At 37.7% G+C, this 17,817-nt stretch overlaps 22 non-coding genes and 39 pseudogenes across 22 annotated transcripts; all 61 read right to left on the bottom strand.

Annotated features, from left to right (window-relative positions):
- Window positions 1–120: 120 nt before the first annotated feature.
- On the bottom strand, window positions 121–239 carry LOC149715604 (5S ribosomal RNA). Its single transcript, XR_016372386.1, has one exon. It is a non-coding gene; the product is annotated as a 5S ribosomal RNA (ribosomal RNA).
- A 137-nt stretch (window positions 240–376) lies between these two features.
- LOC149715603 (5S ribosomal RNA) lies at window positions 377–495 on the bottom strand (annotated as a pseudogene).
- A 135-nt stretch (window positions 496–630) lies between these two features.
- On the bottom strand, window positions 631–749 carry LOC149715602 (5S ribosomal RNA; annotated as a pseudogene).
- A 121-nt stretch (window positions 750–870) lies between these two features.
- On the bottom strand, window positions 871–989 carry LOC149715601 (5S ribosomal RNA). The gene has a single exon (XR_016373634.1). It is a non-coding gene; the product is annotated as a 5S ribosomal RNA (ribosomal RNA).
- Window positions 990–1,126: 137 nt separating this feature from the next.
- Window positions 1,127–1,245, bottom strand: LOC149715600 (5S ribosomal RNA). The gene has a single exon (XR_016372191.1). It is a non-coding gene; the product is annotated as a 5S ribosomal RNA (ribosomal RNA).
- A 137-nt stretch (window positions 1,246–1,382) lies between these two features.
- On the bottom strand, window positions 1,383–1,501 carry LOC149715599 (5S ribosomal RNA). The gene has a single exon (XR_016373624.1). It is a non-coding gene; the product is annotated as a 5S ribosomal RNA (ribosomal RNA).
- A 1,766-nt stretch (window positions 1,502–3,267) lies between these two features.
- Window positions 3,268–3,386, bottom strand: LOC149715598 (5S ribosomal RNA; annotated as a pseudogene).
- A 122-nt stretch (window positions 3,387–3,508) lies between these two features.
- On the bottom strand, window positions 3,509–3,611 carry LOC149715597 (5S ribosomal RNA; annotated as a pseudogene).
- A 1,192-nt stretch (window positions 3,612–4,803) lies between these two features.
- On the bottom strand, window positions 4,804–4,922 carry LOC149715596 (5S ribosomal RNA; annotated as a pseudogene).
- Window positions 4,923–5,059: 137 nt separating this feature from the next.
- On the bottom strand, window positions 5,060–5,178 carry LOC149715595 (5S ribosomal RNA; annotated as a pseudogene).
- Window positions 5,179–5,300: 122 nt separating this feature from the next.
- Window positions 5,301–5,403, bottom strand: LOC149715594 (5S ribosomal RNA; annotated as a pseudogene).
- A 137-nt stretch (window positions 5,404–5,540) lies between these two features.
- On the bottom strand, window positions 5,541–5,659 carry LOC149715593 (5S ribosomal RNA; annotated as a pseudogene).
- Window positions 5,660–5,796: 137 nt separating this feature from the next.
- Window positions 5,797–5,915, bottom strand: LOC149715592 (5S ribosomal RNA). The gene has a single exon (XR_016374286.1). It is a non-coding gene; the product is annotated as a 5S ribosomal RNA (ribosomal RNA).
- A 122-nt stretch (window positions 5,916–6,037) lies between these two features.
- LOC149715591 (5S ribosomal RNA) lies at window positions 6,038–6,156 on the bottom strand (annotated as a pseudogene).
- Window positions 6,157–6,293: 137 nt separating this feature from the next.
- Window positions 6,294–6,412, bottom strand: LOC149715590 (5S ribosomal RNA; annotated as a pseudogene).
- Window positions 6,413–6,549: 137 nt separating this feature from the next.
- Window positions 6,550–6,668, bottom strand: LOC149715589 (5S ribosomal RNA). Its single transcript, XR_016374137.1, has one exon. It is a non-coding gene; the product is annotated as a 5S ribosomal RNA (ribosomal RNA).
- Window positions 6,669–6,805: 137 nt separating this feature from the next.
- On the bottom strand, window positions 6,806–6,924 carry LOC149715588 (5S ribosomal RNA; annotated as a pseudogene).
- Window positions 6,925–7,058: 134 nt separating this feature from the next.
- LOC149715587 (5S ribosomal RNA) lies at window positions 7,059–7,177 on the bottom strand (annotated as a pseudogene).
- Window positions 7,178–7,298: 121 nt separating this feature from the next.
- On the bottom strand, window positions 7,299–7,401 carry LOC149715586 (5S ribosomal RNA; annotated as a pseudogene).
- Window positions 7,402–7,538: 137 nt separating this feature from the next.
- Window positions 7,539–7,657, bottom strand: LOC149715585 (5S ribosomal RNA; annotated as a pseudogene).
- Window positions 7,658–7,794: 137 nt separating this feature from the next.
- Window positions 7,795–7,913, bottom strand: LOC149715584 (5S ribosomal RNA; annotated as a pseudogene).
- Window positions 7,914–8,035: 122 nt separating this feature from the next.
- On the bottom strand, window positions 8,036–8,138 carry LOC149715583 (5S ribosomal RNA; annotated as a pseudogene).
- A 138-nt stretch (window positions 8,139–8,276) lies between these two features.
- On the bottom strand, window positions 8,277–8,395 carry LOC149715582 (5S ribosomal RNA; annotated as a pseudogene).
- Window positions 8,396–8,533: 138 nt separating this feature from the next.
- LOC149715581 (5S ribosomal RNA) lies at window positions 8,534–8,652 on the bottom strand (annotated as a pseudogene).
- Window positions 8,653–8,786: 134 nt separating this feature from the next.
- LOC149715580 (5S ribosomal RNA) lies at window positions 8,787–8,905 on the bottom strand (annotated as a pseudogene).
- Window positions 8,906–9,027: 122 nt separating this feature from the next.
- On the bottom strand, window positions 9,028–9,146 carry LOC149715579 (5S ribosomal RNA). The gene has a single exon (XR_016373664.1). It is a non-coding gene; the product is annotated as a 5S ribosomal RNA (ribosomal RNA).
- Window positions 9,147–9,281: 135 nt separating this feature from the next.
- On the bottom strand, window positions 9,282–9,400 carry LOC149715578 (5S ribosomal RNA; annotated as a pseudogene).
- Window positions 9,401–9,522: 122 nt separating this feature from the next.
- On the bottom strand, window positions 9,523–9,625 carry LOC149715577 (5S ribosomal RNA; annotated as a pseudogene).
- A 137-nt stretch (window positions 9,626–9,762) lies between these two features.
- Window positions 9,763–9,881, bottom strand: LOC149715576 (5S ribosomal RNA). Its single transcript, XR_016373663.1, has one exon. It is a non-coding gene; the product is annotated as a 5S ribosomal RNA (ribosomal RNA).
- Window positions 9,882–10,018: 137 nt separating this feature from the next.
- On the bottom strand, window positions 10,019–10,137 carry LOC149715575 (5S ribosomal RNA). The gene has a single exon (XR_016374179.1). It is a non-coding gene; the product is annotated as a 5S ribosomal RNA (ribosomal RNA).
- A 136-nt stretch (window positions 10,138–10,273) lies between these two features.
- LOC149715574 (5S ribosomal RNA) lies at window positions 10,274–10,392 on the bottom strand. The gene has a single exon (XR_016374267.1). It is a non-coding gene; the product is annotated as a 5S ribosomal RNA (ribosomal RNA).
- Window positions 10,393–10,529: 137 nt separating this feature from the next.
- LOC149715573 (5S ribosomal RNA) lies at window positions 10,530–10,648 on the bottom strand (annotated as a pseudogene).
- Window positions 10,649–10,770: 122 nt separating this feature from the next.
- On the bottom strand, window positions 10,771–10,873 carry LOC149715572 (5S ribosomal RNA; annotated as a pseudogene).
- A 137-nt stretch (window positions 10,874–11,010) lies between these two features.
- LOC149715571 (5S ribosomal RNA) lies at window positions 11,011–11,129 on the bottom strand (annotated as a pseudogene).
- Window positions 11,130–11,265: 136 nt separating this feature from the next.
- On the bottom strand, window positions 11,266–11,384 carry LOC149715570 (5S ribosomal RNA; annotated as a pseudogene).
- A 137-nt stretch (window positions 11,385–11,521) lies between these two features.
- LOC149715569 (5S ribosomal RNA) lies at window positions 11,522–11,640 on the bottom strand. The gene has a single exon (XR_016374144.1). It is a non-coding gene; the product is annotated as a 5S ribosomal RNA (ribosomal RNA).
- Window positions 11,641–11,762: 122 nt separating this feature from the next.
- LOC149715568 (5S ribosomal RNA) lies at window positions 11,763–11,865 on the bottom strand (annotated as a pseudogene).
- A 137-nt stretch (window positions 11,866–12,002) lies between these two features.
- Window positions 12,003–12,121, bottom strand: LOC149715567 (5S ribosomal RNA). The gene has a single exon (XR_016373662.1). It is a non-coding gene; the product is annotated as a 5S ribosomal RNA (ribosomal RNA).
- A 137-nt stretch (window positions 12,122–12,258) lies between these two features.
- LOC149715566 (5S ribosomal RNA) lies at window positions 12,259–12,377 on the bottom strand. The gene has a single exon (XR_016374178.1). It is a non-coding gene; the product is annotated as a 5S ribosomal RNA (ribosomal RNA).
- Window positions 12,378–12,513: 136 nt separating this feature from the next.
- On the bottom strand, window positions 12,514–12,632 carry LOC149715565 (5S ribosomal RNA; annotated as a pseudogene).
- A 137-nt stretch (window positions 12,633–12,769) lies between these two features.
- LOC149715564 (5S ribosomal RNA) lies at window positions 12,770–12,887 on the bottom strand (annotated as a pseudogene).
- Window positions 12,888–13,009: 122 nt separating this feature from the next.
- On the bottom strand, window positions 13,010–13,112 carry LOC149715563 (5S ribosomal RNA; annotated as a pseudogene).
- Window positions 13,113–13,249: 137 nt separating this feature from the next.
- LOC149715562 (5S ribosomal RNA) lies at window positions 13,250–13,368 on the bottom strand. Its single transcript, XR_016374303.1, has one exon. It is a non-coding gene; the product is annotated as a 5S ribosomal RNA (ribosomal RNA).
- Window positions 13,369–13,504: 136 nt separating this feature from the next.
- On the bottom strand, window positions 13,505–13,623 carry LOC149715561 (5S ribosomal RNA). Its single transcript, XR_016373213.1, has one exon. It is a non-coding gene; the product is annotated as a 5S ribosomal RNA (ribosomal RNA).
- Window positions 13,624–13,745: 122 nt separating this feature from the next.
- LOC149715560 (5S ribosomal RNA) lies at window positions 13,746–13,848 on the bottom strand (annotated as a pseudogene).
- Window positions 13,849–13,984: 136 nt separating this feature from the next.
- Window positions 13,985–14,103, bottom strand: LOC149715559 (5S ribosomal RNA). The gene has a single exon (XR_016371961.1). It is a non-coding gene; the product is annotated as a 5S ribosomal RNA (ribosomal RNA).
- Window positions 14,104–14,224: 121 nt separating this feature from the next.
- On the bottom strand, window positions 14,225–14,327 carry LOC149715558 (5S ribosomal RNA; annotated as a pseudogene).
- A 136-nt stretch (window positions 14,328–14,463) lies between these two features.
- LOC149715557 (5S ribosomal RNA) lies at window positions 14,464–14,582 on the bottom strand (annotated as a pseudogene).
- A 137-nt stretch (window positions 14,583–14,719) lies between these two features.
- Window positions 14,720–14,838, bottom strand: LOC149715556 (5S ribosomal RNA). Its single transcript, XR_016374143.1, has one exon. It is a non-coding gene; the product is annotated as a 5S ribosomal RNA (ribosomal RNA).
- Window positions 14,839–14,960: 122 nt separating this feature from the next.
- Window positions 14,961–15,063, bottom strand: LOC149715555 (5S ribosomal RNA; annotated as a pseudogene).
- A 136-nt stretch (window positions 15,064–15,199) lies between these two features.
- On the bottom strand, window positions 15,200–15,318 carry LOC149715554 (5S ribosomal RNA). Its single transcript, XR_016372389.1, has one exon. It is a non-coding gene; the product is annotated as a 5S ribosomal RNA (ribosomal RNA).
- A 136-nt stretch (window positions 15,319–15,454) lies between these two features.
- Window positions 15,455–15,573, bottom strand: LOC149715553 (5S ribosomal RNA). The gene has a single exon (XR_016372116.1). It is a non-coding gene; the product is annotated as a 5S ribosomal RNA (ribosomal RNA).
- A 136-nt stretch (window positions 15,574–15,709) lies between these two features.
- Window positions 15,710–15,812, bottom strand: LOC149715552 (5S ribosomal RNA; annotated as a pseudogene).
- A 135-nt stretch (window positions 15,813–15,947) lies between these two features.
- On the bottom strand, window positions 15,948–16,066 carry LOC149715551 (5S ribosomal RNA; annotated as a pseudogene).
- Window positions 16,067–16,199: 133 nt separating this feature from the next.
- On the bottom strand, window positions 16,200–16,318 carry LOC149715550 (5S ribosomal RNA). Its single transcript, XR_016371960.1, has one exon. It is a non-coding gene; the product is annotated as a 5S ribosomal RNA (ribosomal RNA).
- Window positions 16,319–16,439: 121 nt separating this feature from the next.
- Window positions 16,440–16,542, bottom strand: LOC149715549 (5S ribosomal RNA; annotated as a pseudogene).
- A 136-nt stretch (window positions 16,543–16,678) lies between these two features.
- LOC149715548 (5S ribosomal RNA) lies at window positions 16,679–16,797 on the bottom strand. Its single transcript, XR_016372100.1, has one exon. It is a non-coding gene; the product is annotated as a 5S ribosomal RNA (ribosomal RNA).
- A 136-nt stretch (window positions 16,798–16,933) lies between these two features.
- LOC149715547 (5S ribosomal RNA) lies at window positions 16,934–17,036 on the bottom strand (annotated as a pseudogene).
- Window positions 17,037–17,172: 136 nt separating this feature from the next.
- Window positions 17,173–17,291, bottom strand: LOC149715546 (5S ribosomal RNA; annotated as a pseudogene).
- Window positions 17,292–17,424: 133 nt separating this feature from the next.
- Window positions 17,425–17,543, bottom strand: LOC149715545 (5S ribosomal RNA). Its single transcript, XR_016371958.1, has one exon. It is a non-coding gene; the product is annotated as a 5S ribosomal RNA (ribosomal RNA).
- Window positions 17,544–17,664: 121 nt separating this feature from the next.
- On the bottom strand, window positions 17,665–17,767 carry LOC149715544 (5S ribosomal RNA; annotated as a pseudogene).
- Window positions 17,768–17,817: the final 50 nt, after the last annotated feature.

The raw sequence follows: 17,817 nt of genomic DNA, 5'->3' as shown, positions 1-17,817 counted from the left end.
GAAAGCTATTTAATAATTCGAATTTAATTAACCTTCATCTTTATAAATCAATAAGAAAAAGAAGATTTGTTTGCTTTTTTCATATCTCATGGAATTTAAAAGAGGAAAAAAAAGTGAAAAAGCCAACGGCACGCAGTGTTCCTAAGTGGTCTCCCTCCCAAGTACTGACTGCGCTCGACGCTGCTTAACTTCGGTGATCGGACGAGAACCGGTGTTTTCAGCGTGATATAGCCGTTGCCGAGAGTGCAAGATAATAATTCGAATTTAAATTAAGTGAGACAAATTAACCATCATCTTTTTAAAACAATAACAAAAAGAAAATATGTTTGCTTTTTTCATATCTATTGGAATTTAAAAGAGGAAAAAAAAGTGAAAAAGCCAACGGCACGCAGTGTTCCTTAGTGGTCTCCCTCCCAAGTAATGACTGCGCTCGATGCTGCTTAACTTCGGTGATCGGACGAGAACCGGTGTTTTCAGCGTGATATGGCCGTTGCCGAGAGTGCTAGATAATAATTCGAATTTAAATTAAGTGAGACAAATTGACCTTCATCTTTTTAAAACAATAACAAAGAAAATATGTTTGCTTTTTTCATATCTATAGGAATTTAAAAGAGGAAAAAAAAGTGAAAAAGCCAACGGCACGCAGTGTTCCTTAGTGGTCTCCCTCCCAAGTACTGACTGCGCTCGACGCTGCTTAACTTCGGTGATCGGACGAGAACCGGTGTTTTCAGCGTGACATGGCTGTTGCCGAGAGTGCTATTTAATAATTCGAATTTAATTAACCTTCATCTTTATAAATCAATAAGAAAAAGAAGATTTGTTTGCTTTTTTCATATCTCATGGAATTTAAAAGAGGAAAAAAAGTGAAAAAGCCAACGGCACGCAGTGTTCCTAAGTGGTCTCCCTCCCAAGTACTGACTGCGCTCGACGCTGCTTAACTTCGGTGACCGGACGAGAACCGGTGTTTTCAGCGTGATATGGCCGTTGCCGAGAGTGCTAGATAATAATTCGAATTTAAATTAAGTGAGACAAATTAACCATCATCTTTTTAAAACAATAACAAAAATAAAATATGTTTGCTTTTTTCATATCTATTGGAATTTAAAAGAGGAAAAAAAAGTGAAAAAGCCAACAGCACGCAGTGTTCCTAAGTGGTCTCCCTCCCAAGTACTGACTGCGCTCGACGCTGCTTAACTTCGGTGATCGGACGAGAACCGGTGTTTTCAGCGTGATATGGCCGTTGCCGAGAGTGCAAGATAATAATTCGAATTTAAATTAAGTGAGACAAATTAACCATCATCTTTTTAAAACAATAACAAAAAGAAAATATGTTTGCTTTTTTCATATCTATTGGAATTTAAAAGAGGAAAAAAAAGTGAAAAAGCCAACGGCACGCAGTGTTCCTAAGTGGTCTCCCTCCCAACTACTGACTGCGCTCGACGCTGCTTAACTTCGGTGATCGGACGAGAACCGGTGTTTTCAGCGTGATATGGCCGTTGCCGAGAGTCAGGGTTGGCAAGTTTTAAACAAATTGTTTTAAACTTTGGTTTAAAACTTGTTTTAAACAGCCATGAAGAAAAAACATTAATTTGTTTAAAACGTTTTAAACAAACAGTTTAAAACATGTTTTTTATGGAGAGTAATTTCGAATATTTTTAACTCGTTTTATTTGAAAATGAGCGAAAATATTAAATAATAGAAATAATAAGCTTCAGTCAAAATCTTGCAATAATTTGACTGTTTTTAAGAGTGTTTAATTGTTTGGAAACCCTACCAGTTGATTTATCCGTTACCAATCTGTATTGAAGACTGATATTCAATAATTTGATTAAGAATAACTTATTTTGTCGTCTACCTAAGGTAAAAGGAACAACGTTTTTCTACACTGTTGGTACATTTTACTGTTCTAAAGTGATTACGCGTAATATTTAAAGCCAGGCCCTTAACAGTGCTAAAATTAATACGCTTAATCCGTAAACGGAAAACATGAAGCGCCTACAAAGTTGAAAGGGGTGGTGAAGTTTCAAATGTATGAGTTCTGACCAAGAAACTCTGCAGTATGGAACCGAAAATTCCTTAATAGTGGCCACAAAAGAAATCAAGCATTTGGACATTTGGGGTTAAATGAACAATTTTACCCATCACCCTCATTTTGAATGCGCTATTAAAAAATTACATTTTCGTTTTGCTCTTTTTAAACAGTCAGAATATTTAAAATATTCAAATTTGATCCCCCAACACGTACTCCCTTTTAAATAATTAATTTCATGATAAAATGTTTTCGGAAAATCTAATTTTAAATCGTGTTTTAAACAATAAAAGCACAACTTTTTTTACTACATTTTTGCCAACCCTGGCAAGGACCCTTTCTTACACCTTCAAATTCTAAATTTTTGGAGCTCTTGATTTCGTCTTTTCGTGTTTTTCTTCTCAATACGTGTTCGTGGTCCGTTGGTCAAGCTGTATGATACTCGCTTTGGGTTCAAGTGGTCCCTAGTTCTAATTCCACACGGACAATTTCTTACACCTTGAAATTCTAAATTTAAGGAGCTCTTGCTCTTTTTAAACAGTCAGTAGAATATTTCACACATTCTGTATTGATCGCTTAACACGCACTTCCTTCAAAATAATTAATATCATAAAATAATTTCGGAAAATCTTATTTGTTCTTGAAAAAGCTCAAATATGTTATTTTTCAATTAATTTGGAGGGAATAAATCGATTAGCAATTAAATAAGTTGATTGAATTAAATTGTGATTAAGAAATAAATTAATATAAATAAAGAAAAATCGCAATATCGGTTCTTCAGTCAATTGATAAACGTCACTCTCATCGTTTGTTTTTTCTGTCCAAACCAAGACCATTTTGTTTAATCAAGCAGGCTGTGAAAATAAGCGCCTTGCGCTAGCGGGAGTAGTGGCTTAAATGGAGAGCCGCGATGTATAATATATAGGCTATTAGTTCTGCAAGAGTGATTTTAAACATGTTTAAAACTAGGTTTTTTTGTGTTTTTTACTGTTTTTTTCTACTTGTTTAAAAAACAGTTTTAAACAACAAATCGTGTTTTAAACAATAAAAAACACAACTTTTGTTTTTTTTTAAAAAAACTCAATTTTTGCCAACCCTGCCGAGAGTGCTAGATAATAATTCGAATTTAAATTAAGTGAGACAAATTGACCTTCATCTTTTTAAAACAATAACAAAAAGAAAATATGTTTGCTTTTTTCATATCTATAGGAATTTAAAAGAGGAAAAAAAAGTGAAAAAGCCAACGGCACGCAGTGTTCCTTAGTGGTCTCCCTCCCAAGTACTGACTGCGCTCGACGCTGCTTAACTTCGGTGATCGGACGAGAACCGGTGTTTTCAGCGTGACATGGCTGTTGCCGAGAGTGCTATTTAATAATTTGAATTTAATTAACCTTCATCTTTATAAATTAATAAGAAAAAGAAGATTTGTTTGCTTTTTTCATATCTCATGGAATTTAAAAGAGGAAATAAAAGTGAAAAAGCCAACGGCACGCAAAGTTTCCAAGTACTGACTGCGCTCGACGCTGCTTAACTTCGGTGATCGGACGAGAACCGGTGTTTTCAGCGTGATATGGCCGTTGCCGAGAGTGCTAGATAATAATTCGAATTTAAATTAAGTGAGACAAATTAACCATCATCTTTTTAAAACAATAACAAAAATAAAATATGTTTGCTTTTTACCTCTCCGTGTGACGTAGTCCAGGAGAGGTTCTGTAACGGCCGTGTCTGTCTGTGTGTCTGTGTGTCTGTCTGTCTGTCCGTTGTTACACCCACGTGACCGCGTTCGCAGTTTGCGTATCGGAGCAAACGTGTTCGCCATTTCCGAACTGCTTTCACAGTCACGGAAATGGCTCCTCTACTTGAGTTCTCACACCACCATCTTCTGGTCTTCGTCCATCCCACACGGACACCAGTCTGTTCTTACTGGCTTCTAATCACCACCATCTTCTGTTCTTTGTCAATCCCAACATTGACACCAGTCTGCACTTACACTGGCTTCTAACACCACCATCCACTGGTCTTCCGTCTATTCCACATAGACACCAATCTGTATCATTGGCTTCTACACCATTATCATCGTTTGGTTTTAGGATATACGCGGCGATCAGCTAGGGTTACGAGAAACGTCTAGCCTCCCTAAGGTGGGATCGCCACCAAAGGTTTTCGCAATTGCGCTTTTTCCTTACTATTATAATGGAAACGAATCGTATATATACCCCAAATTTGAAAAAAGCGGGCAAGAGGGGTACCCTTCACTTTAAACGTCAATATTAGCAAAGTTTGAGAAGATAATAGGTATAACTTTATTTTAAACGATTTAACTATTATTAATGTTAATTATTGAAGATTAAAATAATTAAAAATAATTATATTTATTTAAATATTAAAGATAAACCTCTCGTGCAAAGAGAGAGATTATCATTGCCTCCTATATCTACCAAGGCCCGTGCATGCGATGTATTTCCTTCGTTGCCTCCTATATCTATCAAGGCCCGTGCATTGTGATATATTTCATTCATTGCCTCCTATATCTATCAAGGCCCGTGCATTGTGATATATTTCATTCATTGCCTCCTATATCTATCAAGGCCCGTGCATTGCGATATATTTTTCAAAACAACAACAAAAATGGGAAACCCCAACTCAGAAACATAATAACGTTTTTATTGGATACTTAAGTTTATATAATCTTCTTGACACGGAGAGGTAATATTTTGGTTTTCCCAACTTGTTTCATATCTATTGGAATTTAAAAGAGGAAAAAAAAGTGAAAAAGCCAACAGCACGCAGTGTTCCTAAGTGGTCTCCCTCCCAAGTACTGACTGCGCTCGACGCTGCTTAACTTCGGTGATAGGACGACAACCGGTGTTTTCAGCGTGATATGGCCGTTGCCGAGAGTGCTAGATAATAATTCGAATTTAAATTAAGTGAGACAAATTGACCTTCATCTTTTTAAAACAATAACAAAAATAAAATATGTTTGCTTTTTTCATATCTATAGGAATTTAAAAGAGGAAAAAAAAGTGAAAAAGCCAACGGCACGCAGTGTTCCTTAGTGGTCTCCCTCCCAAGTACTGACTGCGCTCGACGCTGCTTAACTTCGGTGATCGGACGAGAACCGGTGTTTTCAGCGTGACATGGCTGTTGCCGAGAGTGCTATTTAATAATTCGAATTTAATTAACCTTCATCTTTATAAATTAATAAGAAAAAGAAGATTTGTTTGCTTTTTTCATATCTCATGGAATTTAAAAGAGGAAATAATAGTGAAAAGGCCAACGGCACGCAAAGTTTCCAACTACTGACTGCGCTCGACGCTGCTTAACTTCGGTGATCGGACGAGAACCGGTGTTTTCAGCGTGATATGGCCGTTGCCGAGAGTGCTAGATAATAATTCGAATTTAAATTAAGTGAGACAAATTAACCATCATCTTTTTAAAACAATAACAAAAATAAAATATGTTAGCTTTTTTCATATCTATTGGAATTTAAAAGAGGAAAAAAAAGTGAAAAAGCCAACAGCACGCAGTGTTCCTAAGTGGTCTCCCTCCCAAGTACTGACTGCGCTCGACGCTGCTTAACTTCGGTGATAGGACGAGAACCGGTGTTTTCAGCGTGATATGGCCGTTGCCGAGAGTGCAAGATAATAATTCGAATTTAAATTAAGTGAGACAAATTAACCATCATCTTTTTAAACCAATAACAAAAAGAAAATATATTTGCTTTTTTCATATCTATTGGAATTTAAAAGAGGAAAAAAAAGTTAAAAAGCCAACGGCACGCAGTGTTCCTAAGTGGTCTACCTCCCAAGTACTGACTGCGCTCGACGCTGCTTTACTTCGGTGATCGGACGAGAACCGGTGTTTTCAGCGTGATATGGCCGTTGCCGAGAGTGCTATTTAATAATTCGAATTTAATTAACCTTCATCTTTATAAATCAATAAGAAAAAGAAGATTTGTTTGCTTTTTTCATATCTCATGGAATTTAAAAGAGGAAAAAAAAGTGAAAAAGCCAACGGCACGCAGTGTTCCTAAGTGGTCTCCCTCCCAAGTACTGACTGCGCTCGACGCTGCTTAACTTCGGTGATCGGACGAGAACCGGTGATTTTAGCGTGATATGGTCGTTGCCGAGAGTGCTAGATAATAATTCGAATTTAAATTAAGTGAGACAAATTAACCTTCATCTTTTTAAAACAATAACAAAAAGAAAATATGTTTGCTTTTTTCATATCTATTGGAATTTAAAAGAGGAAAAAAAAGTGAAAAAGCCAACGGCACGCAGTGTTCCTAAGTGGACTCCCTCCCAAGTACTGACTGCGCTCGACGCTTCTTAACTTCGGTGATCGGACGAGAACCGGTGTTTTCAGCTTGATATGGCCGTTGCCGAGAGTGCTAGATAATAATTCGAATTTAAATTAAGTGAGACAAATTAACCATCATCTTTTTAAAACAATAACAAAAAGAAAATATGTTTGCTTTTTTCATATCTATTGGAATTTAAAAGAGGAAAAAAAAGTGAAAAAGCCAACGGCACGCAGTGTTCCTAAGTGGTCTCCCTCCCAAGTACTGACTGCGCTCGACGCTGCTTAACTTCGGTGATCGGACGAGAACCGGTGTTTTCAGCTTGATATGGCCGTTGCCGAGAGTGCTAGATAATAATTCGAATTTAAATTAAGTGAGACAAATTAACCATCATCTTTTTAAAACAATAACAAAAAGAAAATATGTTTGCTTTTTTCATATCTATTGGAATTTAAAAGAGGAAAAAAAAGTGAAAAAGCCAACGGCACGCAGTGTTCCTAAGTGGTCTCCCTCCCAAGTACTGACTGCGCTCGACGCTTCTTAACTTCGGTGATCGGACGAGAACCGGTGTTTTCAGCTTGATATGGCCGTTGCCGAGAGTGCTAGATAATAATTCGAATTTAAATTAAGGGAGACAAATTGACCATCTTTTTAAAACAATAACAAAAAGAAAATATGTTTGCTTTTTTCATATCTATAGGAATTTAAAAGAGGAAAAAAAAGTGAAAAAGCCAACGGCACGCAGTGTTCCTTAGTGGTCTCCCTCCCAAGTACTGACTGCGCTCGACGCTGCTTAACTTCGGTGATCGGACGAGAACCGGTGTTTTCAGCGTGACATGGCTGTTGCCGAGAGTGCTATTTAATAATTCGAATTTAATTAACCTTCATCTTTATAAATCAATAAGAAAAAGAAGATTTGTTTGCTTTTTCATATCTCATGGAATTTAAAAGAGGAAATAAAAGTGAAAAAGCCAACGGCACGCAAAGTTTCCAAGTACTGACTGCGCTCGACGCTGCTTAACTTCGGTGATCGGACGAGAACCGGTGTTTTCAGCGTGATATGGCCGTTGCCGAGAGTGCTAGATAATAATTCGAATTTAAATTAAGTGAGACAAATTAACCATCATCTTTTTAAAACAATAACAAAAAGAAAATATGTTTGCTTTTTTCATATCTATTGGAATTTAAAAGAGGATAAAAAAGTGAAAAAGCCAAAGGCACGCAGTGTTCCTAAGTGGTCTCCCTCCCAAGTACTGACTGCGCTCGACGCTGCTTAACTTCGGTGATCGGACGAGAACCGGTGTTTTCAGCGTGATATGGCCGTTGCCGAGGGTGCTATTTAATAATTCGAATTTAAATTAAGTGAGGCAAATTAACCTTCATCTTTTTAAAACAATAACAAAAAGAAAATATGTTTGCTTTTTTCATATCTATTGGAATTTAAAAGAGGAAAAAGAAGTGAAAAAGCCAACGGCACGCAGTGTTCCTAAGTGGTCTCCCTCCCAAGTACTGACTGCGTTCGACGCTGCTTAACTTCGGTGATCCGACGAGAACCGGTGTTTTCAGCGTGATATGGCCGTTGCCGAGAGTGCTATTTAATAATTCGAATTAAATTAACCTTCATCTTTATAAATCAATAAGAAAAAGAAGATTTGTTTGCTTTTTTCATATCTCATGGAATTTAAAAGAGGAAATAAAAGTGAAAAAGCCAACGGCACGCAAAGTTTCCAAGTACTGACTGCGCTCGACGCTGCTTAACTTCGGTGATCGGACGAGAACCGGTGTTTTCAGCGTGATATGGCCGTTGCCGAGAGTGCTAGATAATAATTCGAATTTAAATTAAGTGAGACAAATTAACCATCATCTTTTTAAAACAATAACAAAAAGAAAATATGTTTGCTTTTTTCATATCTATTGGAATTTAAAAGAGGAAAAAAAAAGTGAAAAAGCCAAAGGCACGCAGTGTTCCTAAGTGGTCTCCCTCCCAAGTACTGACTGCGCTCGACGCTGCTTAACTTCGGTGATCGGACGAGAACCGGTGTTTTCAGCGTGATATGGCCGTTGCCGAGGGTGCTATTTAATAATTCGAATTTAAATTAAGTGAGTCAAATTAACCTTCATCTTTTTAAAACAATAACAAAAAGAAAATATGTTTGCTTTTTTCATATCTATTGGAATTTAAAAGAGGAAAAAAAAAGTGAAAAAGCCAACGGCACGCAGTGTTCCTAAGTGGTCTCCCTCCCAAGTACTGACTGCGTTCGACGCTGCTTAACTTCGGTGATCCGACGAGAACCGGTGTTTTCAGCGTTATATGGCCGTTGCCGAGAGTGCTAGATAATAATTCGAATTTAAATTAAGTGAGACAAATTAACCATCTTTTTAAAACAATAACAAAAAGAAAATATGTTTGCTTTTTTCATATCTATTTGAATTTAAAAGAGGAAAAAAAAGTGAAAAAGCCAACGGCACGCAGTGTTCCTAAGTGGTCTCCCTCCCAAGTACTGACTGCGCTCGACGCTGCTTAACTTCGGTGATCGGACGAGAACCGGTGTTTTCAGCGTGACATGGCTGTTGCCGAGAGTGCTATTTAATAATTCGAATTTAATTAACCTTCATCTTTATAAATCAATAAGAAAAAGAAGATTTGTTTGCTTTTTTCATATCTCATGGAATTTAAAAGAGGAAAAAAAAGTGAAAAAGCCAACGGCACGCAGTGTTCCTAAGTGGTCTCCCTCCCAAGTACTGACTGCGCTCGACGCTGCTTAACTTCGGTGATCCGACGAGAACCGGTGTTTTCAGCGTGATATGGCCGTTGCCGAGATTGCCAGATAATAATTCGAATTTAAATTATAGAGACAAATTTACCTTCATCTTTTTAAAACAATAACAAAAAGAAAATATGTTTGCTTTTTTCATATCAATAGGAATTTAAAAGAGGAAAAAAAGTGAAAAAGCAAACGGCACGCAGTGTTCCTAAGTGGTCTCCCTCCCAAGTACTGACTGCGCTCGACGCTGCTTAACTTCGGTGATCGGACGAGAACCTTTGTTTTCAGCGTGATATGGCCGTTGCCGAAAGTGCTATTTAATAATTTGAATTTAATTAACCTTCATCTTTATAAATCAATAAGAAAAAGAAGATATGTTTGCTTTTTTCATATCTCATGGAATTTAAAAGAGGAAATAAAAGTGAAAAAGCCAACGGCACGCAAAGTTTCCAAGTACTGACTGCGCTCGACGCTGCTTAACTTCGGTGATCGGACGAGAACCGGTGTTTTCAGCGTGATATGGCCGTTGCCGAGAGTGCTAGATAATAATTCGAATTTAAATTAAGTGAGACAAATTGACCTTCATCTTTTTAAAACAATAACAAAAAGAAAATATGTTGGCTTTTTTCATATCTATTGGAATTTAAAAGAGGAAAAAAAAGTGAAAAAGCCAACGGCACGCAGTGTTCCTAAGTGGTCTCCCTCCCAAGTACTGACTGCGCTCGACGCTGCTTAACTTCGGTGATCCGACGAGAACCGGTGTTTTCAGCGTGATATGGCCGTTGCCGAGAGTGCCAGATAATAATTCGAATTGAAATTAAGTGAGACAAATTGACCTTCATCTTTTTAAAACAATAACAAAAAGAAAATATGTTTGCCTTTTTCATATCAATAGGAATTTAAAAGAGGAAAAAAAAGTGAAAAAGCAAACGGCACGCAGTGTTCCTAAGTGGTCTCCCTCCCAAGTACTGACTGCGCTCGACGCTGCTTAACTTCGGTGATCGGACGAGAACCGGTGTTTTCAGCGTGATATGGCCGTTGCCGAGAGTGCTAGATAATAATTCGAATTTATATTAAGTGAGACAAATTAACCTTCATCTTTTTAAAACAATAACAAAAAGAAAATATGTTTGCTTTTTTCATATCTATTGGAATTTAAAAGAGGAAAAAAAGTGAAAAAGCCAACGGCACGCAGTGTTCCTAAGTGGTCTCCCTCCCAAGTACTGACTGCGCTCGACGCTTCTTAACTTCGGTGATCGGACGAGAACCGGTGTTTTCAGCGTGATATGGCCGTTGCCGAGAGTGCTAGATAATAATTCGAATTTAAATTAAGTGAGACAAATTAACCATCATCTTTTTAAAACAATAACAAAAAGAAAATATGTTTGCTTTTTTCATATCTATTGGAATTTAAAAGAGGAAAAAAAAGTGAAAAAGCCAACGGCACGCAGTGTTCCTAAGTGGTCTCCCTCCCAAGTACTGACTGCGCTCGACACTGCTTAACTTCTGTGATCGGACGAGAACCGGTGTTTTTAGCGTGATATGGCCGTTGCCGAAAGTGCTATTTAATAATTTGAATTTAATTAACCTTCATCTTTATAAATCAATAAGAAAAAGAAGATATGTTTGCTTTTTTCATATCTCATGGAATTTAAAAGAGGAAATAAAAGTGAAAAAGCCAACGGCACGCAAAGTTTCCAAGTACTGACTGCGCTCGACGCTGCTTAACTTCGGTGATCGGACGAGAACCGGTGTTTTCAGCGTGATATGGCCGTTGCCGAGAGTGCTAGATAATAATTCCAATTTAAATTAAGTGAGACAAATTAACCATCATCTTTTTAAAACAATAACAAAAAGAAAATATGTTGGCTTTTTTCATATCTATTGGAATTTAAAAGAGGAAAAAAAAGTGAAAAAGCCAATGGCACGCAGTGTTCCTAAGTGGTCTCCCTCCCAAGTACTGACTGCGCTCGACGCTGCTTAACTTCGGTGATCCGACGAGAACCGGTGTTTTCAGCGTGATATGGCCGTTGCCGAGATTGCCAGATAATAATTCGAATTTAAATTATAGAGACAAATTGACCTTCATCTTTTTAAAACAATAACAAAAAGAAAATATGTTTGCTTTTTTCATATCAATAGGAATTTAAAAGAGGAAAGAAAAGTGAAAAAGCAAACGGCACGCAATGTTCCTAAGTGGTCTCCCTCCCAAGTACTGACTGCGCTCGACGCTGCTTAACTTCGGTGATCGGACGAGAACCTTTGTTTTCAGCGTGATATGGCCGTTGCCGAGAGTGCTGGATAATAATTCGAATTTAAATTAAGTGAGACAAATTAACCTTCATCTTTTTAAAACAATAACAAAAAGAAAATATGTTTGCTTTTTTCATATCTATTGGAATTTAAAAGAGGAAAAAAAAGTGAAAAAGCCAACGGCACGCAGTGTTCCTACGTGGTCTCCCTCCCAAGTACTGACTGCGCTCGACGCTGCTTAACTTCGGTGATCGGACGAGAACCGGTGTTTTTAGCGTGATATGGCCGTTGCCGAAAGTGCTATTTAATAATTTGAATTTAATTAACCTTCATCTTTATAAATCAATAAGAAAAAGAAGATATGTTTGCTTTTTTCATATCTCATGGAATTTAAAAGAGGAAATAAAAGTGAAAAAGCCAACGGCACGCAAAGTTTCCAAGTACTGACTGCGCTCGACGCTGCTTAACTTCGGTGATCGGACGAGAACCGGTGTTTTCAGCGTGATATGGCCGTTGCCGAGAGTGCTAGATAATAATTCGAATTTAAATTAAGTGAGACAAATTGACCTTCATCTTTTTAAAACAATAACAAAAAGAAAATATGTTGGCTTTTTTCATATCTATTGGAATTTAAAAGAGGAAAAAAAAGTGAAAAAGCCAACGGCACGCAGTGTTCCTAAGTGGTCTCCCTCCCAAGTACTGACTGCGCTCGACGCTGCTTAACTTCGGTGATCCGACGAGAACCGGTGTTTTCAGCGTGATATGGCCGTTGCCGAGAGTGCCAGATAATAATTCGAATTGAAATTAAGTGAGACAAATTGACCTTCATCTTTTTAAAACAATAACAAAAAGAAAATATGTTTGCCTTTTTCATATCAATAGGAATTTAAAAGAGGAAAAAAAAGTGAAAAAGCAAACGGCACGCAGTGTTCCTAAGTGGTCTCCCTCCCAAGTACTGACTGCGCTCGACGCTGCTTAACTTCGGTGATCGGACGAGAACCGGTGTTTTCAGCGTGATATGGCCGTTGCCGAGAGTGCTAGATAATAATTCGAATTGATATTAAGTGAGACAAATTAACCTTCATCTTTTTAAAACAATAACAAAAAGAAAATATGTTTGCTTTTTTCATATCTATTGGAATTTAAAAGAGGAAAAAAAGTGAAAAAGCCAACGGCACGCAGTGTTCCTAAGTGGTCTCCCTCCCAAGTACTGACTGCGCTCGACGCTTCTTAAATTCGGTGATCGGACGAGAACCGGTGTTTTCAGCATGATATGGCCGTTGCCGAGAGTGCTAGATAATAATTCGAATTTAAATTAAGTGAGACAAATTAACCATCAACTTTTTAAAACAATAACAAAAAGAAAATATGTTTGCTTTTTTCATATCCATTGGAATTTAAAAGAGGAAAAAAAAGTGAAAAAGCCAACGGCCGCAGTGTTCCTACGTGGTCTCCCTCCCATGTACTGACTGCGCTCGACGCTGCTTAACTTCGGTGATCGGACGAGAACCGGTGTTTTTAGCGTGATATGGCCGTTGCCGAAAGTGCTATTTAATAATTTGAATTTAATTAACCTTCATCTTTATAAATCAATAAGAAAAAGAAGATATGTTTGCTGTTTTCATATCTCATGGAATTTAAAAGAGGAAATAAAAGTGAAAAAGCCAACGGCACGCAAAGTTTCCAAGTACTGACTGCGCTCGACGCTGCTTAACTTCGGTGATCGGACGTGAACCGGTGTTTTCAGCGTGATATGGCCGTTGCCGAGAGTGCTAGATAATAATTCGAATTTAAATTAAGTGAGACAAATTAACCATCATCTTTTTAAAACAATAACAAAAAGAAAATATGTTGGCTTTTTTCATATCTATTGGAATTTAAAAGAGGAAAAAAAAGTGAAAAAGCCAACGGCACGCAGTGTTCCTAAGTGGTCTCCCTCCCAAGTACTGACTGCGCTCGACGCTGCTTAACTTCGGTGATCCGACGAGAACCGGTGTTTTCAGCGTGATATGGCCGTTACCGAGAGTGCTATTTAATAATTCGAATTTAAATTAAGTGAGACAAATTAACCTTCATCTTTTTAAAACAATAACAAAAAGAAAATATGTTGGCTTTTTTCATATCTATAGGAATTTAAAAGAGGAAAAAAAGTGAAAAAGCCAACGGCACGCAGTGTTCCTAAGTGGTCTCCCTCCCAAGTACTGACTGCGCTCGACGCTGCTTAACTTCGGTGATCGGACGAGAACCGGTATTTTCAGCGTGATATGGCCGTTGCCGAGAGTGCTATTTAATAATTCGAATTTAATTAACCTTCATCTTTATAAATCAATAAGAAAAAGAAGATATGTTTGCTTTTTTCATATCTCATGGAATTTAAAAGAGGAAATAAAAGTGAAAAAGCCAACGGCACGCAAAGTTTCCAAGTACTGACTACGCTCGACGCTGCTTAACTTCGGTGATCGGACGAGAACCGGTGTTTTCAGCGTGATATGGCCGTTGCCGAGAGTGCTAGATACTAATTCGAATTTAACTTAAGTGAGACAAATTAACCATCATCTTTTTAAAACAATAACAAAAAGAAAATATGTTTGCTTTTTTCATATCTATTGGAATTTAAAAGAGGAAAAAAAGTGAAAAAGCCAACGGCACGCAGTGTTCCTAAGTGGTCTCCCTCCCAAGTACTGACTGCGCTCGACGCTGCTTAACTTCGGTGATCGGACGAGAACCGGTGTTTTCAGCGTGATATGGCCGTTGCCGAGAGTGCTATTTAATAATTTGAATTTAAAAACCTTGATCTTTATAAAACAATAACAAAAAGAAGATATGTTTGCTTTTTTCATATCTGATGGAATTTAAAAGAGGAAATAAAAGTGAAAAAGGCAACGGCACGCAGAGTTTCCAAGTACTGACTGCGCTCGACGCTGCTTAACTTCGGTGATCGGACGAGAACCGGTGTCTTCAGCGTGATATGGCCGTTGCCGAGAGTGCTAGATAATAATTCGAATTTAAATTCAGTGAGACAAATTAACCTTCATCTTTTTAAAACAATAACAAAAAGACAATATGTTTCCTTTTTTCATATCTATTGGAATTTAAAAGAGGAAAAAAAGTGAAAAAGCCAACGGCACGCAGTGTACCTAAGTGGTCTCCCTCCCAAGTACTGACTGCGCTCGACGCTTCTTAACTTCGGTGATCGGACGAGAACCGGTGTTTTCAGCGTGATATGGCCGTTGCCGAGAGTGCTAGATAATAATTCGAATTTAAATTAAGTGAGACAAATTAACCATCATCTTTTTAAAACAATAACAAAAAGAAAATATGTTTGCTTTTTTCATATCTATTGGAATTTAAAAGAGGAAAAAAAAGTGAAAAAGCCAACGGCACGCAGTGTTCCTACGTGGTCTCCCTCCCAAGTACTGACTGCGCTCGACGCTGCTTAACTTCGGTGATCGGACGAGAACCGGTGTTTTTAGCGTGATATGGCCGTTGCCGAAAGTGCTATTTAATAATTTGAATTTTATTAACCTTCATCTTTATAAATCAATAAGAAAAAGAAGATATGTTTGCTTTTTTCATATCTCATGGAATTTAAAAGAGGAAATAAAAGTGAAAAAGCCAACGGCACGCAAAGTTTCCAAGTACTGACTGCGCTCGACGCTGCCTAACTTCGGTGATCGGACGAGAACCGGTGTTTTCAGCGTGATATGGCCGTTGCCGAGAGTGCTAGATAATAATTCGAATTTAAATTAAGTGAGACAAATTAACCATCATCTTTTTAAAACAATAACAAAAAGAAAATATGTTTGCTTTTTTCATATCTATTGGAATTTAAAAGAGGAAAAAAAGTGAAAAAGCCAACGGCACGCAGTGTTCCTAAGCGGTCTCCCTCCCAAGTACTGACTGCGCTCGACGCTGCTTAACTTCGGTGATCGGACGAGAACTGGTGTTTTCAGCGTGATATGGCCGTTGACGAGAGTGCTATTTAATAATTCGAATTTAAATTAAGTGAGACAAATTAACCATCATCTTTTTAAAACAATAACAAAAAGAAAATATGTTTGCTTTTTTCATATCTATTGGAATTTAAAAGAGGAAAAAAAGTGAAAAAGCCAACGGCACGCAGTGTTCCTAAGCGGTCTCCCTCCCAAGTACTGACTGCGCTCGACGCTGCTTAACTTCGGTGATCGGACGAGAACCGGTGTTTTCAGCGTGATATGGCCGTTGCCGAGAGTGCTATTTAATAATTCGAATTTAAATTAAGTGAGACAAATTTACCTTCATCTTTTTAATACAATAACAAAAAGAAAATATGTTGGCTTTTTTCATATCTATAGGAATTTAAAAGAGGAAAAAAAGTGAAAAATCCAACGGCACGCAAAGTTTCCAAGTACTGACTGCGCTCGACGCTGCTTAACTTCGGTGATCGGACGAGAACCGGTGTTTTCAGCGTGATATGGCCGTTGCCGAGAGTGCTATTTAATAATTCGAATTTAAATTAAGTGAGACAAATTAACCATCATCTTTTTAAAACAATAACAAAAAGAAAATATGTTTGCTTTTTTCATATCTAGTGGAATTTAAAAGAGGAAAAAAGTGAAAAAGCCAACGGCACGCAGTGTTTCTAAGTGGTCTCCCTCCCAAGTACTGACTGCGCTCGCCGATGCTTAACTTCGGTGATCTGACGAGATCTGGTGTTTTCAGCGTGATATGGCCGTTGCCGAGAGTGCTAGATAATAATTCGAATTTAAATTAAGTGAGACAAATAGACCATCTTTTTAAAACAATAACAAAAAAAAATATGTTTGCTTTTTTCATATCTATAGGTATTTAAAATTGGAAAAAAAAGTGAAAAAGCCAACGGCACGCAGTGTTCCTAAGTGGTCTCCCTCCCAAGTACTGACTGCGCTCGACGCTGCTTAACTTCGGTGATCGGACGAGAACCGGTGTTTTCAGCGTGATATGGCCGTTGCCGAGAGTGCTATTTAATAATTCGAAATTAATAAACCTTCATCTTTATAAATCAATAATAAAAAGAAGATATGTTTGCTTTTTCATATCTCATGGAATTTAAAAGAGGAAATAAAAGTGAAAAAGCCAACGGCACGCAAAGTTTCCAAGTACTGACTGCGCTCGACGCTGCTTAACTTCGGTGATCGGACGAGAACTGGTGTTTTCAGCGTGATATGGCCGTTGACGAGAGTGCTATTTAATAATTCGAATTTAAATTAAGTGAGACAAATTAACCATCATCTTTTTAAAACAATAACAAAAAGAAAATATGTTTGCTTTTTTCATATCTATTGGAATTTAAAAGAGGAAAAAAAGTGAAAAAGCCAACGGCACGCAGTGTTCCTAAGCGGTCTCCCTCCCAAGTACTGACTGCGCTCGACGCTGCTTAACTTCGGTGATCGGACGAGAACCGGTGTTTTCAGCGTGATATGGCCGTTGCCGAGAGTGCTATTTAATAATTCGAATTTAAATTAAGTGAGACAAATTTACCTTCATCTTTTTAATACAATAACAAAAAGAAAATATGTTGGCTTTTTTCATATCTATAGGAATTTAAAAGAGGAAAAAAAGTGAAAAATCCAACGGCACGCAAAGTTTCCAAGTACTGACTGCGCTCGACGCTGCTTAACTTCGGTGATCGGACGAGAACCGGTGTTTTCAGCGTGATATGGCCGTTGCCGAGAGTGCTATTTAATAATTCGAATTTAAATTAAGTGAGACAAATTAACCATCATCTTTTTAAAACAATAACAAAAAGAAAATATGTTTGCTTTTTTCATATCTAGTGGAATTTAAAAGAGGAAAAAAAGTGAAAAAGCCAACGGCACGCAGTGTTTCTAAGTGGTCTCCCTCCCAAGTACTGACTGCGCTCGCCGATGCTTAACTTCGGTGATCTGACGAGATCTGGTGTTTTCAGCGTGATATGGCCGTTGCCGAGAGTGCTAGATAATAATTCGAATTTAAATTAAGTGAGACAAATAGACCATCTTTTTAAAACAATAACAAAAAAAAATATGTTTGCTTTTTTCATATCTATAGGTATTTAAAATTGGAAAAAAAAGTGAAAAAGCCAACGGCACGCAGTGTTCCTAAGTGGTCTCCCTCCCAAGTACTGACTGCGCTCGACGCTGCTTAACTTCGGTGATCGGACGAGAACCGGTGTTTTCAGCGTGATATGGCCGTTGCCGAGAGTGCTATTTAATAATTCGAAATTAATAAACCTTCATCTTTATAAATCAATAATAAAAAGAAGATATGTTTGCTTTTTCATATCTCATGGAATTTAAAAGAGGAAATAAAAGTGAAAAAGCCAACGGCACGCAAAGTTTCCAAGTACTGACTGCGCTCGACGCTGCTTAACTTCGGTGATCGGACGAGAACCGGTGTTTTCAGTGTGATATGGCCGTTGCCGAGAGTGCTATTTAATAATTCGAATTTAAATTAAGTGAGACAAATTAACC

This window comes from Phalangium opilio, unplaced genomic scaffold (genome assembly GCF_054372755.1).
Source record: "Phalangium opilio isolate 3A_F unplaced genomic scaffold, DU_Popi_V2 ptg000009l_1, whole genome shotgun sequence".
In the NCBI taxonomy this organism is placed as follows: Eukaryota; Metazoa; Arthropoda; class Arachnida; order Opiliones; family Phalangiidae; genus Phalangium; species Phalangium opilio.
Note: the sequence above shows the minus strand (reverse complement) of the source record. Positions and strands in the feature narration are given on the sequence as shown.